The sequence below is a fragment of the Chroicocephalus ridibundus genome, chromosome 2, assembly GCF_963924245.1.
Source record: "Chroicocephalus ridibundus chromosome 2, bChrRid1.1, whole genome shotgun sequence".
Lineage (NCBI taxonomy): Eukaryota > Metazoa > Chordata > Aves > Charadriiformes > Laridae > Chroicocephalus > Chroicocephalus ridibundus.
In genome coordinates this window covers 33,051,336-33,067,248 of record NC_086285.1, presented here as the reverse complement: position 1 = coordinate 33,067,248, position 15,913 = coordinate 33,051,336, and positions in this window count along the sequence as shown.

The following is a 15,913-nucleotide window of genomic DNA, read 5'->3' as shown; positions in this document are numbered from 1 at the left end:
CCCCCCTCTTCCTCTGGGACTTTGCTCTTCCTTCTCCTGAGTATTTGAAGTCCACACCATCATCACAAGGCTCGGCTTTCCATTTTTTTTCCTTTTGGAAAGAAGTATTTTCTTTCTTGCATAGGGTCTTGTCGTGTCCTTGCCAGGCTCTGTCACTGCGAATGGCCAGACAACAATTTCACCAGGGCAGTCAGAGTTCCCAGCTTTCTGCTGAAATTTTGGGAGGCAAAGATTTCACTCAAATAGCCCAGGACCTTTCTCTCAGACTTACCACAGTCATAAAATAGAGATTTATTTCTCTCTCCTATGCCATCTCAAAACACAACCAAGCTTTCGTGTAGTCGGTTGCAGGTACAGCTCTGCTGGCACTTTAAACAGGAGGAGCTGCTAACCTTGTTTTGAGATGGGAAGCTCAGGACAGAAAAGCCAAGTGACATGCCCCAGGTCACTGAGCAGCCGTGACACATATAGAAGTGAAACCCAGGTCTGCTGCCCACAGGAGCTTTCCTGTGCAGTAGAGCAGAGCTGCAACAGGGTCCCAGTCCTGAAGGGCTCCTTTAGGATCTTCCACAGAATAAATAAATACAATTTCCCACTAACACTCCAGGCATTTCCTGCTATTAAGCTGTTCATTGGTTAACATAGCAATGTCAAGAGATCAGTTTTAAAATATTTGGCACCTAGAGCCACAATTAGGCTCAAAAAAACCCCATGTTGCCCAGATTGTCAGAGGCAAATAACTCTTGCACTCTTGCAGCTTGCACTCTCTTGGCACCGACTGCTTGCCCAAGTGCCTAGATATGAGTTACAGCCCTCGCAGATGTCACCTAAGTTAAAAACTGTTGTTCTCTACCATAACTTCACATTATTTCCAGCATGTTGGATTAGTATCTGTGATAAACAATTTTGCATTTGATGGAAAGAAGCAGCTTTTTTCCTCTGAACTGAGCAACAGCTGACTTCTCCGGCCCTCCCTCTTTTTCGTCCAGGCACCTAATTGTCTTGGGAAAAATGACCTGTTTATCAACTTAAACAAAACAACTGCTCTCCAGAACAGACCAATAAAACAGGATTTATATGAGGACCTACGGGTTTATTGGCTATTGGTTTAAGCTGTTTGTCCTATTTTAGGAGAGTATCATTTTTATTAGTTTTTTCTCCCCTGTTGAAAAGACGATTAATTACATTGTCATAAATAAGGAACTACATTCTTTAATATGGCCATTAAAAAGGAGGTTTATAGATCACATGATCACAAGGGTTCACTTAGGTCTTATAGCAATTAATAGAAATGAATGTACAGCAGCAGTTCACAACGTGCTCTTGTTTGACCTTTTCGCCCTACTTTTTCGACCACTTTTGTGATTGTTTTATGTAACCTCTCCAAAACCTGACCTTCATTGCCCTCTGCTGGCTACATCATTTATTCGTTGCACAGCGTAACTCTCTGTGCACAAACTGGGTTGTTAGCTGGAGAAGTTACCGGGCACCCTAAGAAATCTGCTAATGGTAGGAACAGTCTCAGGAACTGCCGGCAGCGAAGCTGTGGTCTGGCTTTCCTGTCTGCTGCATCCATGTTAATGAACTTAATGCACAATTACCTATAGGTACATTACAGCAAGCACATTGCTGCTTAGGGCAAAGACATCATCTTCCGAAAAATCAGAGCGAACACACCTGCAACAAAAAAAAACGTTTTTGAAAAACTCATATTAATTCAAACCTGTACATCAGAGCCTGCTCTGGTAATCTAGCAAAAAGGCAGTCATTGTACTTTACCAATATATCTTGAAAGTCTTTTTTAATGCTTTCATTTAAAACAATTTTATTTCAGGATCAGTGGAAAACCAATCAATTTCTGCAATGTCATAACATGCCTATTGGTGTTTCAAAGAAACTGGTCGGGAAACACTGCAGAACGATAGCCGGCCCTAAGTGATACGTGTGTTGTCTCATGTCAACAGTGAATGGCATTTGTTGGTAATACGGTGATTTATGTGAAATGTGGCTATGGGCACAATCCAGCCTCTCACAGAAGCATTTCCCTGAAGCCAGGGAATGAGACAGTCGGTGATTTGGTTGGCAGGGGCAGCTGAGGGGCCAGAGCTGAAGCGAGCATTGAAGCAGAGCTCGTCTCTCCTCCTTAGCAGTGCAGACCATGCAGCGCAGGTTAAGTGCGCTGGAGGAGCAGGGATGTTTGCCCTCTGGTTGCCTTTACTACACCTATTTCTTGAGTAAGTACAGTGTTGTTGTGTCCCCTTTCATGAGCAGCTAATTCACTAAGCACCGAAAAAACTCTCCCTTCATACAGTCTCCATGTGCTTGGCAGGTGCTGATCACACATGCTGTAGGAAGCCGGCCTTGAAAGAGTGATGAAAATCCCCTTTCTCATAGAGATAACGTAGCTTATAACGCTCTGGCTCTTTTATTTTTTTTCAGCCATATCCTTTTCCTTGAAAATAGTTCTGAGAAGATGTTTTTTCCAAATGTAAGATGGTATATTTGGCAGAGCACCATGTAGGCATTTTTTCACCAAGTAGGAGGAGTCTATTACAGAATTTGAACCCTGCAGGTACTTTATGTAGGAAAAAGATTTAAAATGAGGAGAACAGAGCATTCTGGGCACCTTGAGTTTAGCAATTAGGTCTACATAAAATCACAGTGTAGTGGATATAGCAAACTGGGGAGTGGAACTGTCTTTGAGGAAGAAAAATTACCTTAAAAAAAGTTATATAAAGGAGACGCAGAAAAGAAAGTTGAATGAGTCATGGTGTTGGAATGGAGAAGTGAGTATTTCTCTTGTTCTGCCTGAGTTCCCCTTCGAAATCAGCAGTGATAATGCCCTGTGAACACCCTTTTCTTTGAAAGGGTGTTAATACACACTGGACTGCATCCATTTTCCCACAGTTCATCAGTGGACTTCACCAATGCTGTCTATAACTCACAAGCTAGTTACTGGAAACTCTCAAGACTCTGCTAGGTCTGCTAGGTAAGACAAGATTTTCACATGAGATCTCAGAGTTGCTTGTGTATGAGAAAGTAAGGGAAGTCCCCTCTGTGTAGCTGTCATAGGGCCATTTAATGCTGAATACACCATTTCCTTCAAAGGAAAGAGAAGGGGGGAGATTGCTATTCTATTAAAATCAACTTTCAACAGCAAGTTTATACAGCTCCCTAGTTCCTATCCCTTATTAATCTTCATTGAGTCTTAGACCATTCTCAACCCACTAGTGGATAATATACCATAAGAAGAAAGCTAGGCTTTTAATTGGAGCAAAATTGGACCAGACTGACAGAGAAGATGCTCAGCCTGCAAGGACCTTCGAGGCTTCTCCAAGTGCAACATGCCCCTAGTCAACGTGCTACACAATCAAGGGACAAGGGACAAAAGTTTAAACCTTACTTAACTCATCCCCTTCCCTCTCATCTAATTTGGCTGTTAAATCCACACATCTTGAAGGAGAAAACAGCTGCGCTAGGTCCTGTGAGTTGCATGTACCCAGAAATGTGATATATTCTTTTGCTCAACAGACTCCATATGGTGACTCCCAGATTTATATGTCTGAGCAAGGGTGAGTCAGAAGTGAACAGAGAACAGTGTGGGTAGAGGAAGACTCTTCAAATTAGATAATGCTGAAAGTGGCTACAGTCAAATTCTTCAGTATCACAATGGTTTCCCACCTGTGACTCATCTGGCAGTCTTGCCATGACTGTGTATCTGCTTTACATAGTCCCAGAAGGGAACATTTCCCGTCACACACCTCCTAGGCTTGAAAACAAACATACAGCGTGACCTAATGCTTTACACCCAGTACAAATTAACCTTAAGAAATGATATCATTGAAATGATGTTCTCCTGGAGGTTGTTATGAAAGGCGTATCTTAGACAGCTAAGCAGCTTTCCAGTTATTTGACATTTTGTCTTTACATAGTTAGGATACTGATTGGAGTTAAATGCCAAAATAAAGTAAGATGCATGTTGTATTTTAAAAAAAAATATATCAAAGCAGCTTGAAGAGTTGAAGTAAAGCATTTGTGCTCCCAGGAGATAAGACAGAGACACCATAAATCCTTCCCTGTCATTAGAACCAAACATTAGAGTATCTGTCCTGCTCAAGAAAACCCACAGAAATGGGAAATGTCATTTATGAATAATTATCCCCTTTTCTGGGCTCCTACTCACTTCACCAAGCCATCTGTAAAAATGGCCCCACCTCCATCAGAGCAAAGGGAAAAGAAAATTTATTTTTGACAAGATGACAAAATGTCAGAAGGGGTTCTCAGCAGGACCCTAGGAAACTGATTAAAAAGAAGACAGGCTTCTTTTTAAAATGTTATGAAATCAGATTTTCTAATGGTATCCCATGGCTTTCTTGTATTCTCCATTAGTCTGGAATGGAAAATGTTCAAAGGATCTTGCCGTGAAAATACTTCCTATAGAATAATGAAAATCTCTGCTTCCATCTTGAAAGCAACATGAGCCTGTTATACATTAAAACAACAGACAACAAATGAAGTTACCATGCAAGTTCTGGGAAAGGGAAATGTAAACTCATACTCGTCTCCCCCTTGTCCCTTTTGATGTCATACATACATTCATCAAAGAAATGCAGAAACAAATTGAGTGGAGGATAATGAGTCCAAGGAAAAGTTTCAGAAAGTTTTGGGTTCTCTTTTAACAAACACCAAATCAACAACACATCGTTAGCTCATAAGAGACTCCATCCAAAATCAGTGAAATCAGTGGGAAAGCTCTCAGTTGGCTTCAGCAGGCTCTGAATCAACAAAAGCACAATTACAGATGCCTAAAATTTTTTTCAGTGAAATGACTTTTTTGATGAAAATTTGCTTTTTAACAACAGTTAAATTCTCTGGGGACCATTTGTTTTCATTTATGTACTTTCCTCTCTTTGGTGGAGCGAACTGGAAATAAATAAATAAAGTGGCTTTCATCTCACCCATCCCCCAAACTTTTAAATTTCTTTTCTTTCTTTTTCAATGGAAAACAAATATGAGAAACAGCATGAAGCAGGGAAGGGTTCAAGAAGGCAACACAGTGGTCAGATCAGAGAGCTGGCCCACCTGGAAAGCTGGATGCCTGCTAGAAGCAGGGGACAAATGACCCCAGGGATGGGCAGCTTGGCCAGTTCTCTTACTTTCTTGGTTGTCCCAGCAAGTAACCTCTTTCTGCTTTGTCTTTTTTGATGTTGCAAACAAATTGATTAAAGAAATGCAGAAATGATACTGCATGGAGTCTAAGAAAAACTTTCAGAAAGTCTTAAAATATGTTGACAGAACTGGTAGATTTCAAACAAGTATTACAGTGGAGAAGAAACAGAAAACATCAGCTGTTTCTTGGTCAGCTGCAGGTTATATGGGGACCACACATGGTCACCCATGAGAACCTGCAGAGTTCTCCTTCATGATTCTTCCCTCATCTGTCCATTCAGTTTTGTGAAAAACATTAAAATACTCACAACAAGTCTCCGTCTTCTACTGTAATACTTGGAAGATCCCCTTGTTGAACTTCTGTGTAATTTTCCGCTTCAATGGAAGGCACCACACACATACAATCATACAATCATTTAGATTGGAAAAGACCTTTAAGACCATCAAGTCCAATTGTAAACCTAACACTGCCAAGTCCATAACTAAATCATGTCCCTAAGCACCACATCTATGCATCTTTTAAATACCTCCAGGCATGGTCACTCAACCACTTCCCTGGGCAGCCTGTTCCAACGCTTGATAACCCTTTCAGTGAAGAATTTTTTCCTAATATCCAATCTAAACTTCCCCTTGTGCAACTTGAGGCCATTTCCTCTGTCCTATCGCTTGCTACTTGAGAAAAGAGACAAACCCCACCTTGCTACAACCTCCTTTCAGAGAGTTATAAAGAGCAATAAGGTCTTCCCTCAGCCTTCTTTTCTCCAGACTAAAGAACCCCAGTTCCCTCAGCCGCTCCTCATAAGACGTGTTTTGTTGCTCTTCTTTGGATGTGGTCCAATACCTCAATGTCTTTCTTGTAGTGAGGGGCCCAAAACTGAACCCAGTATTCAAGTTGGGGCCTCACCAGTGCTAAGTACATGGGGACAGTCACTTGCCACACTATTTCTGACACAAGCCAGGATGCTGTTGGCCGCCTTGGCCACCTGGGCACACTGCTGACTCATATTCAGATGACTGTCAACCAGCACTCCTAGGTCCTTTTCTGCCAGGCAGCTTTCCAGCCACTCTTCCCCCAGACTATATAACACCAATCAGCTCTCAACAACTGAGACACACCTGCAGTAACATTAAACATCTGTTTTCTGGATGGTGTCCAGACAGGTACGGTGGCTGCAATTATGTGTGTGCATTTAGACATGCCCTAATTGAGAAGGAGAGGGTTATCAGTTGGGTTGTTGTATTTGGTAGGTGTCAAGGTGTTGGTAGCAGGGGGGGCTGCAGGTGTGGGAAGAGGCCAGGGACACAGCTGGTTCCAGCCAGCTCCAACAGACCCACAGCAGGACACAGGTGAGCCCATCAGCCAAGCTGGTAGTGCTTTTGAGAAAATGTATTTAAGAAAGGACAAAGACACCAGACAGACACAGGAGTGAACAAAAAAGTGAGACACAGCAGAGTGAAGGTCAAAGGAGGAGAGGGAGGAGGAGCTCCAGGTGCTAGAGAAGCAGTCTGTGGAGAAGACCATGTTAGAGCAGATATCCACGCTGCAGCTCATGGAAGACCCCACTCCAGAGCTGGTGGATGTTTCCTGAAGGAGCCACAGCCTGTGGAGAGGGGAAGAGTGCAAGAAGAAAGGAGTAGCAGAGAGGAACTGTTCGAATTGAACACAACCTCCCATTCTCCATCCTCTCTGCACCGCTTGGAGGGAGGAGGAGGTATAAGAGTTGGGAATAAAGGCCTGGGGAAAAATGGGTGAATGGGGGGAAGATGTTGCTTTAATTTTTGTTTTTGATTTTCACTATCTAACTGGCAATAAATTAAATTAATTTTCCCCAAGTCAAGTCTGGTTTGACCGTGATGGTAATTGGAAGTGATTTCCCCGTCTTTATTTCAACCAATGACCTTTTTCATTATATTTTCTCCCCCTGTACTTTTGAGGGGGGAAAGTGAGTGAGAAGCTGGCGGGGGGGGGGGTCTGGCTGCTGGCCATTGCCACCCCACCATAGTTGTATACCTTTCTGTTGCTACTATCAATTGCATTGGACTATTATCTCAAAGTTCCAGCTAAAACACAAGTTCCTTTACACAAGATGTTTCAAACATACAGATCTCTTCCCAGTCTCTGTCAGCCACTAAAAGTTAATAAATATCTAAGCTAAAACACTAAGAAGCCATCTAAGTAAGTGCATTAATTTCATCAGTTTTCCCTTCTTTCTTTTTAACTCTTATCAAGTGTTGCCCATATTTCACACTATCCTGCCATTCCCTCGAGAACAGTCTCCAGCCTGGTGTTTAGCATTACTAAAATCTGGAATAACAGTCTCCTTTTTTTCCCCCTTCCAAATGTGTTTTAATTAGCAAAATCTTTGAGCTTTGAGAAGAGATTTATTACATGTCAGCATGTAAATTGATGTTACTTGAGTCCATAACACTTTCTCTGTTACTTCATAGCTATAATTTACTGTATTCAAGCACCCAATTTGTTTTGCTGACTACTGATGCATATTGGCCAAACACATTTGCTGAGATCTCTGCTCAATGACAGAGCTCCTGAACACAGATGAGAGTTGGGAAGCTCTGGTGGTCTGCCGTATCTGAACACATTATAGAATCATAGAATCACAGAATGTGTTGGGTTGGAAGGGACGTTTAAAGGCCATCTATTCCAACCCCCCTGCAGTACACAGGGACATCTTTAACTAGATCAAATTGCTCAGAGCCTCATCCAACCTGGCCTTGAATGTCTCCAGGGATGGGGCCTCCACCACCTCTCTGGGCAGCCTGTTTCAGTGTCTCACCACCCTCATTGTAAAGAACTTCTTCCTAATGTCTAATCTAAACCTCCCCTGCTCTAGCTTAAAACCATTGCCCCTTGTGTTATCACTACATGCCCCTGCAAACAGCCCCTCCCCAGCTTTCTAATACGCCCCCTTCAAGTACTGGAAGGCCGCTATAAGGTCTCCCCAGAGCCTTCTGGAACCCACAGAAACCAGGAGAGGAAGAACAGGCAGATTCTTCACTGCCTTATCAACCTTAAGATGTTGCTTTTATGATTTGCAGTGTTTTTAAATACACTTAGCACAGTAGGTCTTGCTGCAAGAATTAAGAGCATGAGTTAAAGTCTTTGACCATAGTCAACCAAGTTAGAAATGGCTACCTGGTTATTCACATTGGAAGGTCAGGAGAGATTGTACTTAATGCCAGTTGTGCCACCCCCTTATGAGCTATGGCCATAAACTAGTCTATTCCACCAGCACTAACCCTATAACCCTATAGCACTAACTATAACTAGGATTATATAGACATAAGGTGTAGGCAGAAGGTCAAGTAACAGTTAGACACAAAACAAATCTTACTTTGATTTGTGTGTTCCTGTCCAGTATTGTTATACACCACACACAAGTTAAACATTTGCATTCATCCTTTTAATAATATATTGTCAGGACAATTACACAGCTAAGTTCTATTGCATTGTTCATTCCTTCCATCTCTCACTCCTTCAGTCTTTCTCCTCTTACGTGCTCCTTCTGTAACAATCCTTTCTTTCCTGTGGGGTGAAATAACACTCCATCCAAACTAACACGGACTTACTGGCTGGCACAAGGTCTCTGTCACTTCTCAAGGTAAGTGTCTGAGCTTAGGACATAGAGATCCGTGGGGCCTTACGGGTAACATCACAGGGTAAACTAGAATTTTCCATATTTATCCAACACTGTAACATGTTTCCTGAATACTGCCACGTGGCTTGAAAAAGACACAAAATGCATTATACTTTTTGTGCATACAGAAGTATGTGAAAAAATATGTTTGTTTTCCATATGCAGGATCTCTATGAACTCTGTTTTCCTCTAAATACATTCAGAGGCCCATGACCACATCTGAAAATGTTTTCTGTCATCCCTTCATGTTTCCTATAAAAATACAGTATGCTACCATAAATGTCAAGAATGAGGCCAGATAGTTTCAATTACTTTTTTCAAGAAGATGTCTTTTCAATCACAACTTCATACTTAAAGGGCAGATACTTGGGTCACATTACACGTCAAGAACCAGACTTCATGATTATTGAAATTTTCTGTATGTGTAAGTCTCAGAAGGCAAGAAAAAGCAGACTGCCTGCATAAAAGAGCATTTCATAGTGAGAATTTCTTCAGGCATATAGGCTACCACTGAAAGGATGGAAATCTTGAGAGGAATATGCCTGTACTGGGTAGTTGAGTTTCATTTGATGTGCACCACTGTGGTCAGAGCTGCACAAGATTTGCAGTTACATCGAGCCAATGTTCCCAGTAAAGACAGATGAGTATTAATAGGTGTGATTTCATCATGGCCAAAGGCAGCACCTTCTAAAGTCAGTGGAAAGGCTCTCAAGGACAATGAAAAATTTGGATGAGGTTGTTGTTTTCTGTGATTTAGCCAAGAACTTAAAGAAAATGTAAGCAGGAGGCCTTGCAGATGGCCATGTACAAAAGGCGAACAGGGAGGTTTTTTGTTACTTTAGCAGTTTCTTCCCTAGGTTTCAATCCAAAAACCTCATTCTTGGAGTCAGAAGAGTCTGGAAGATATGCATCCCATTAGAACCTGCAACAGCAGTGTTGTAGGGCTAGGAAATCTTGCTGTGGTACACCATGTAAACCAGATCTGCCAGGCAGGCATGAATGTGCATTACTTAACCTGTGATAGTTCATTAATTTAAATACCTCCTGCAAAACTGAGAAAATTCGGTTCAGCTGCAAAGCTTGTTGGTGAGGTGGTTACAAAGGAAGGAAGACTCCTTTTCCTATCCATAGCCTCTAACACAACTGAGGGACCCCACAAATAAAGACTTTCCTGCTTGCTCAAAAGAATAATCTCCTTAGTCCCACTGTAGACTTCACAGTAGCTGAATAATCCCATGAACAGAACTCCTCATTCTTTATTTCCAAAATCTCTTTCCCACCCTGCCTTAATGTAAGGTCTTTCCGTGAAGCTGAAATCTGTCCCACAGGAGCAGGTACAGACCTACTTATGCAGGGTGCCTTAAACTTGCCTTCCTTGCACACAATGACCTAAGCCAACAACAGTACCGTGGATCCCGTCCACCTGTGAAAGGATGTGGGAGAACTGCCAGTAGCTGATGGCTTTAACAAATCGATCAATTCACACTTTAAACTCTTTTATTAAAAATTAAAATGGTCCTTCCTTTTTTCTGTAATATGAAATTTTAAAAAACTATTAAAAAAGTTACTTTCGCACCACAATACTGCCAAAGTTCTGAAAAGGAAGTCCTGTCTAGACATTTTTAGACATATCTATACTTTATTCATCTCTGAAAAAAGTTTTAGGTCCCATTGTGGTAAACATAGTTTTGTTGACACAGGTAGTGGTTTATAAGACTTCTCTTGCACATCCGGTTTTCTGAACCAGAGAAGAATGAAGGAAAGCTAGTTATAAAAAGCTTCAAACAAGTTGTTTTTTTGTGGTAGGAAGTGTACTTCTAGCCGGGCAGAGGCACAACTGACTGCACGTGGAACTGCCAGGTAACACCATTTTTCAGAGATTTCTTAAAAATACTTTGCTAGTTAATCTCCTTCTCACTAATGCAAGAGATTGCATTTCTCTTTGTCTTCTAATACTGTGCTTCACCCACATTGCCTTCTGGAAGCTCATCTTTTTATACAGTTTATATTAGAGAATTGGTTTTTTCACAGCCATTTGCTATGAAAATGTAAAGCAATAATTCCAGATTAAGTTTTCACATGACAAGGGACAAATTAAAATAATTAAACATTTTACATGAAAAACTACTATTACTGTTCAGCTGTTATAATAATAATAACAACAGTAAAAACAGTAATAAATATTACTGCTTATTTTTAAAACTTTCCAGAAGTTATCTCTTTGCCTAGCCTGAAACTGGACTACAATGAAATGTGCTATAAAAGCTTACGTGGACTTTACATGTCTGTGTCAGAACTGTTCAGTAAAAGCTCTGATGGACCTAACACTATTAGTATGAAAAAATTATAACTAGAACTGGTAGATAGTATCATCATAACGCACATATTAGAAATTAATTATAACGCATTTCCCAAAGGCACAAAAATACTGTGATACCATAATACAGATATGGGGATTTCAAAAATAATTTATGACAATGACAGTTCAAAGGCAGTGGGGAATGCAGCTCCCGAGATTCATCAAGAGTATGACCAATAAGCATTGATAGTATAGCTCAGGCAAACATGGGGGAAATTATTCAAGCCAATATTACACAACAGAAAATATACCAAGGGAAATCAATAAGAATGACTATAAAATACTGATTAGTGGTTAAAATGTGACATAAAAATTGACAGATTTAATTAATACTTTGCAAAGCAAAATAACAAAGTCACAAAGGCAGAGATCAAGAAGTATTTTCCAGATGTCAGGCATCAGAAACATCTGAAGTAAATGGTAAATCTGATAAAATATAATGAAATAAATTATGCAAGTGGATAAAATCAGGAGTTACAGAAAGCTAAATAACTTTTTTTATTATTATTATTCATAGAAGTTACTCATAACCTGCCTTAGATCTTCACTTTTAAGGTAGAAAAGATGAAGCATTGTCAAGATGTTCAAGCATTATTAAGATGGTCATAGACAAGACACAGGAATAACTTAATTTTGAAAGACACTTTCTCAATCATTTCTTCACTGATATAAATTATCTTTAAGGAATAACAATAATCAAAGGAGGCAGATACATTTCTTCAGTGGCAATAATCATGGAAGAAGTCCACATGTCAGTTCACAGCTACAAAAGATATTTTTTAATTCGCTCAACTCACATAAGGTTATGTAGCAATCCTTTAGGACTGACAGTAAAAGAAAATACTTTCCCTCCTAGTCATGCCCAGAGACAAAGGAAACATGGAGCCTGGTCTTCTCCTCTTGTGCAATTGACTGCCTCGCCTGTGCTTTCCTCAACCCACCAGCTTGTTCTGCAGGGGATTAAACCTACAGTGGTCACGTGGTGTGGAACAGACATGCAAGCACTACATGTACTTCATCAATCACCAACTTAAGGCATCCTCCATATCACAGTTGACTTCACTGGGGTAGGATGAAACCGATACTGAAAGAAACAGGACATGGCTGGAGACTGGGGAACGCTAACCGTGCGCTGCATTTCGGTCTTGTGGTATTATAGGCACCTGTGAGTTAGGAGTGTTGCACATAAAATAATGTGACAGCTAGGAGAGCATAAAGAAAGCTTTGAACCTTTTTGCATTCCAGACTTCTTTTTTGTGCATTTTGGATAGACCCAGAGAGCTGGCTTGGATAACCTGAGTCAGGTAAACCTAGACCATCCTTTTTAGAATGAATTACTGCATTGTGGGAAGAAATAGAACAGTTCTGTTATTTCAACTCTACATTTAGAAACTTTGACTTTGTTTTCTGCATTATTTAGGAGTGTCTGTGACAATCGTAGCTTAGCAGTAGAGTACTGGCACCCTGGCAATGAAGCACCATGCAATGTGAAATTTGGCTCAGGCATTTGATACTCTTGTTCTCCTTCTCAACTTTCAAGACCTCCTCCTATTTCTTCTGCTGTTTTCATCACACAATAACTGTCCAAATGTTCCCTTGTTTATTTTTCATTGATGTAATTTCTCAGTGGTTTTGCAAATATTCATTATTTGCTGTATGTACTGATTAAGAAATCAGAGATCAAGTTACATTATTGTCACTATCGCACAAATGAATAAAATCCAGACATACCACTCACCAAAGACCTTGTGTACAGGATTTTGATAAAAAGCAAAACTCAGAGCCAAAGAACAGTGGAATGGATGAAAAGATTACAAGAAAGACAAATATAGCTGCATAAACATGTAGGCAGGGTACTTAGGATAGTCTGAGGTGGTGAGTTCTACATAAAATTTCTTCTTCTTTTTTTTTTTAATCTAATACCTACATTTATACATTTGCAATGGCATTTCTCTCAGCACAGTTAGTTTACTAGTTTCAATTATGCCTGCTGGGATGATTTTTTCCAGGTTTCTCTGTTCTTTGGCAGGTTAAAAATGCTTTTGAGATTCACCTCTGGAATAAATTCTGAGATATATATATATTTCCAAATTTCATTTTCCAGATGCTCCTATGAATATCAGAGACATACGAGTATATCAAAGGTACCTTTAAGAGTTGCTTACAGATTGTGCCACGGACAAAACAGAAAACCCATTTTGTTCTTCTCATACACAAGAACTTTTCCTTCCTTTAGGGCATCATTGTGAAAACAGAATGTTTAAGGATGTAAAGTTTCATGCTTGAGCTTTAAGTCTTTGACTGTGAACTGCTAAATCAAACTGAGAGATTGCCTTTAGGTCCCTACCTGGTTTTAATCACACAGTCTTATTCCATGTTTGTCCTATTCTAACCATTTCTGGTTTAAGAATCACAGGATCATAGAATGGTTCGGGTTAGAAGGGACCTTAAACATCATCTAGTTCCAACTCCCCTGCCATGGGCAGAGACACCTCCCACTAGACCATTTTCCATTCTAACCATTTCTGCTGGTTGTTTGAGTGGGGTGAGGAACTAGATATGCTTTGTTCTAAGCCTAATTTAATGAGATTATATTTCATGAGTGTCATGAAATTCAAAAGCAAAAATGCAAAGTCCTGAACATGTGATGAGCTAACCCACTGCAGTGGTGCGGTCTGGAGACTGACCAGCTTTAACAGCAGCTCTGCTGAAAAGGTCCTGGGTCTTGGTTGACAATATGCTAAACATGAGACAGCGGTGTGCCCTGCCGGCAGGAAAGACCAACAGCATCCTGGACTGAATTAGTAAGAGTCCTGCTAGTGATTATTCTCCTTTACTTGGCACTTATTAGACTACATATGTAAACCTGCATCCAGTTTTGTACCCCCAAGTACATGAAAGATTAAGATAGACCTTGAAAAGACCTTTAGCAAGACGCTACCAAGATGGTCAGGAGCTGAAGCAACTGTCCTGTAAGGAAAAGCTGGAGGATTTGGGCTTGTTCAACCTGAGGAAGATCTGTTTTAGGGGGGACCAAACAGAAGCCTGCTCACTGGCAGGTTAGAAGAAGGAGCCAAGCTTTTCACTGGGGGGATAATGGTTGTAAACTGGAACAGAGAAGGTTCCAACTGGACTCAAGGACCAAAAAAAACCAAAAAACTCTCAAGATAATTAAGCATTAATTCTGGTTACCAGAAGCTTCTTAAGTAAGCATCTCCTTTGGTTACTCAGAGAAGCCATGGAATGCCTTTGCTGGCAGGTTTTCAAGACCCAACTGCACAAAGCCCTGAACAATGTAATCTGAATTCAGTTTCAAACCTGTCCTGAGCAGGAGATTGAACTAGAGACCTTCCAAGGTCCTTTCCAACTTGAATTTCTGTATTTAAACACCATCAAAGACTTTGGAGTCACTCAGGAAACAGATTTCTCTTAAAAGTATTGAAGAAAACATTTATTTCTTCATTTTTTAAAAGCATGCTTTGGAAGAAGTTAAAATAGCATGACCTGCTGGCCAAGAAAGACAGTTTTATGAAGATGAGAGGAAGATAAATAAACAGACAAGAAATTACTAGGTTTTAGAGCAGCATTCCTATTACTCAAATGCCATCTCAGCACTGTAGCTAATTTGGGCCTCATGATGCCCCTCTGAAGTGTTCCTCTGAAATGTGTTCTGTGTAGTACAAGCAATAGCCAATTTTTCCTGTTCCTGTCATGACCCATCTTTTGCCTATGCTTGCTTCTTAGTTAGGCAGATATTGTCAATGTAAAAGATCTCCCTTCAGTAAGAGCTCAGGGTCAGCTTTCTGTCCATGAGGATAGGTTAGTTTTGGCAGTTAGTTCCTCCAGAGGCTCCTCTACTGTACTCTCCAACTGAAACATACGGGGTAGATTTCCCCACACATAACTTTACTACAGATGTCTACAGTGCAGACTTCCAAATCTGAGCTAGTCAATGTATCTTCCATGGAAGTGCCTTATGATCCGTGGAACCAAAAACTTTAGAGATATCCACCAACCTAATTTAGACTTCTCTGTTAGGACGAGACTATTCATAGTGCAGGTGTCTGTGTTTGGCAGAGGGAAAATCCCCATGGCATTTGCATTATGCTTATATTGGAACTGGGTCTTTCATCTCAGCTAGAATACAAAAGCATGGTAAATTGTGCTATGGCATCCATATAGCACTCTCATGCAACTTATGCCTACTGGTAAACTAATCTAGAATTAAATGTGAAAGAGAAGGGGAAAGTATTTGCAAGCCACTGGCCATTTTTCCAAGCAGTTCAGTCCAGTTCCCACTGATGAGATGCTCTGACAGTTTCCTCTGCAGTAACACTACATTGAGGACCTCGTTCAGCATTCAGTCCAGTTCACGCTCTTATGACAAACAACCGACATTCTTTTCAGCCAGTTTCCACTGATCTTTCCTATGCCTTTTGCATTGGATTTTCCTGCCATAATTAAATATCATAATTAAATATTTTCTTTCTTTTTTTATTAATTTCTTTTCATTTGTCTTTCCTGCTATATGGGCAAATTAACTCAACCATTGGCAGATGTTCTTTTTCATTCCAGTCGCACCACTGAAATCTTACAAGTACTGGTGAAAACTAGGTAATTTTCTTTCTATATTTACCCCTCAAGGAATGTCACAGACCACTGTGTAATCTGTATTCACTTCCCAAATTACAAACTATGAACAATTTTCTTGCTTCATATGTAAAAATGT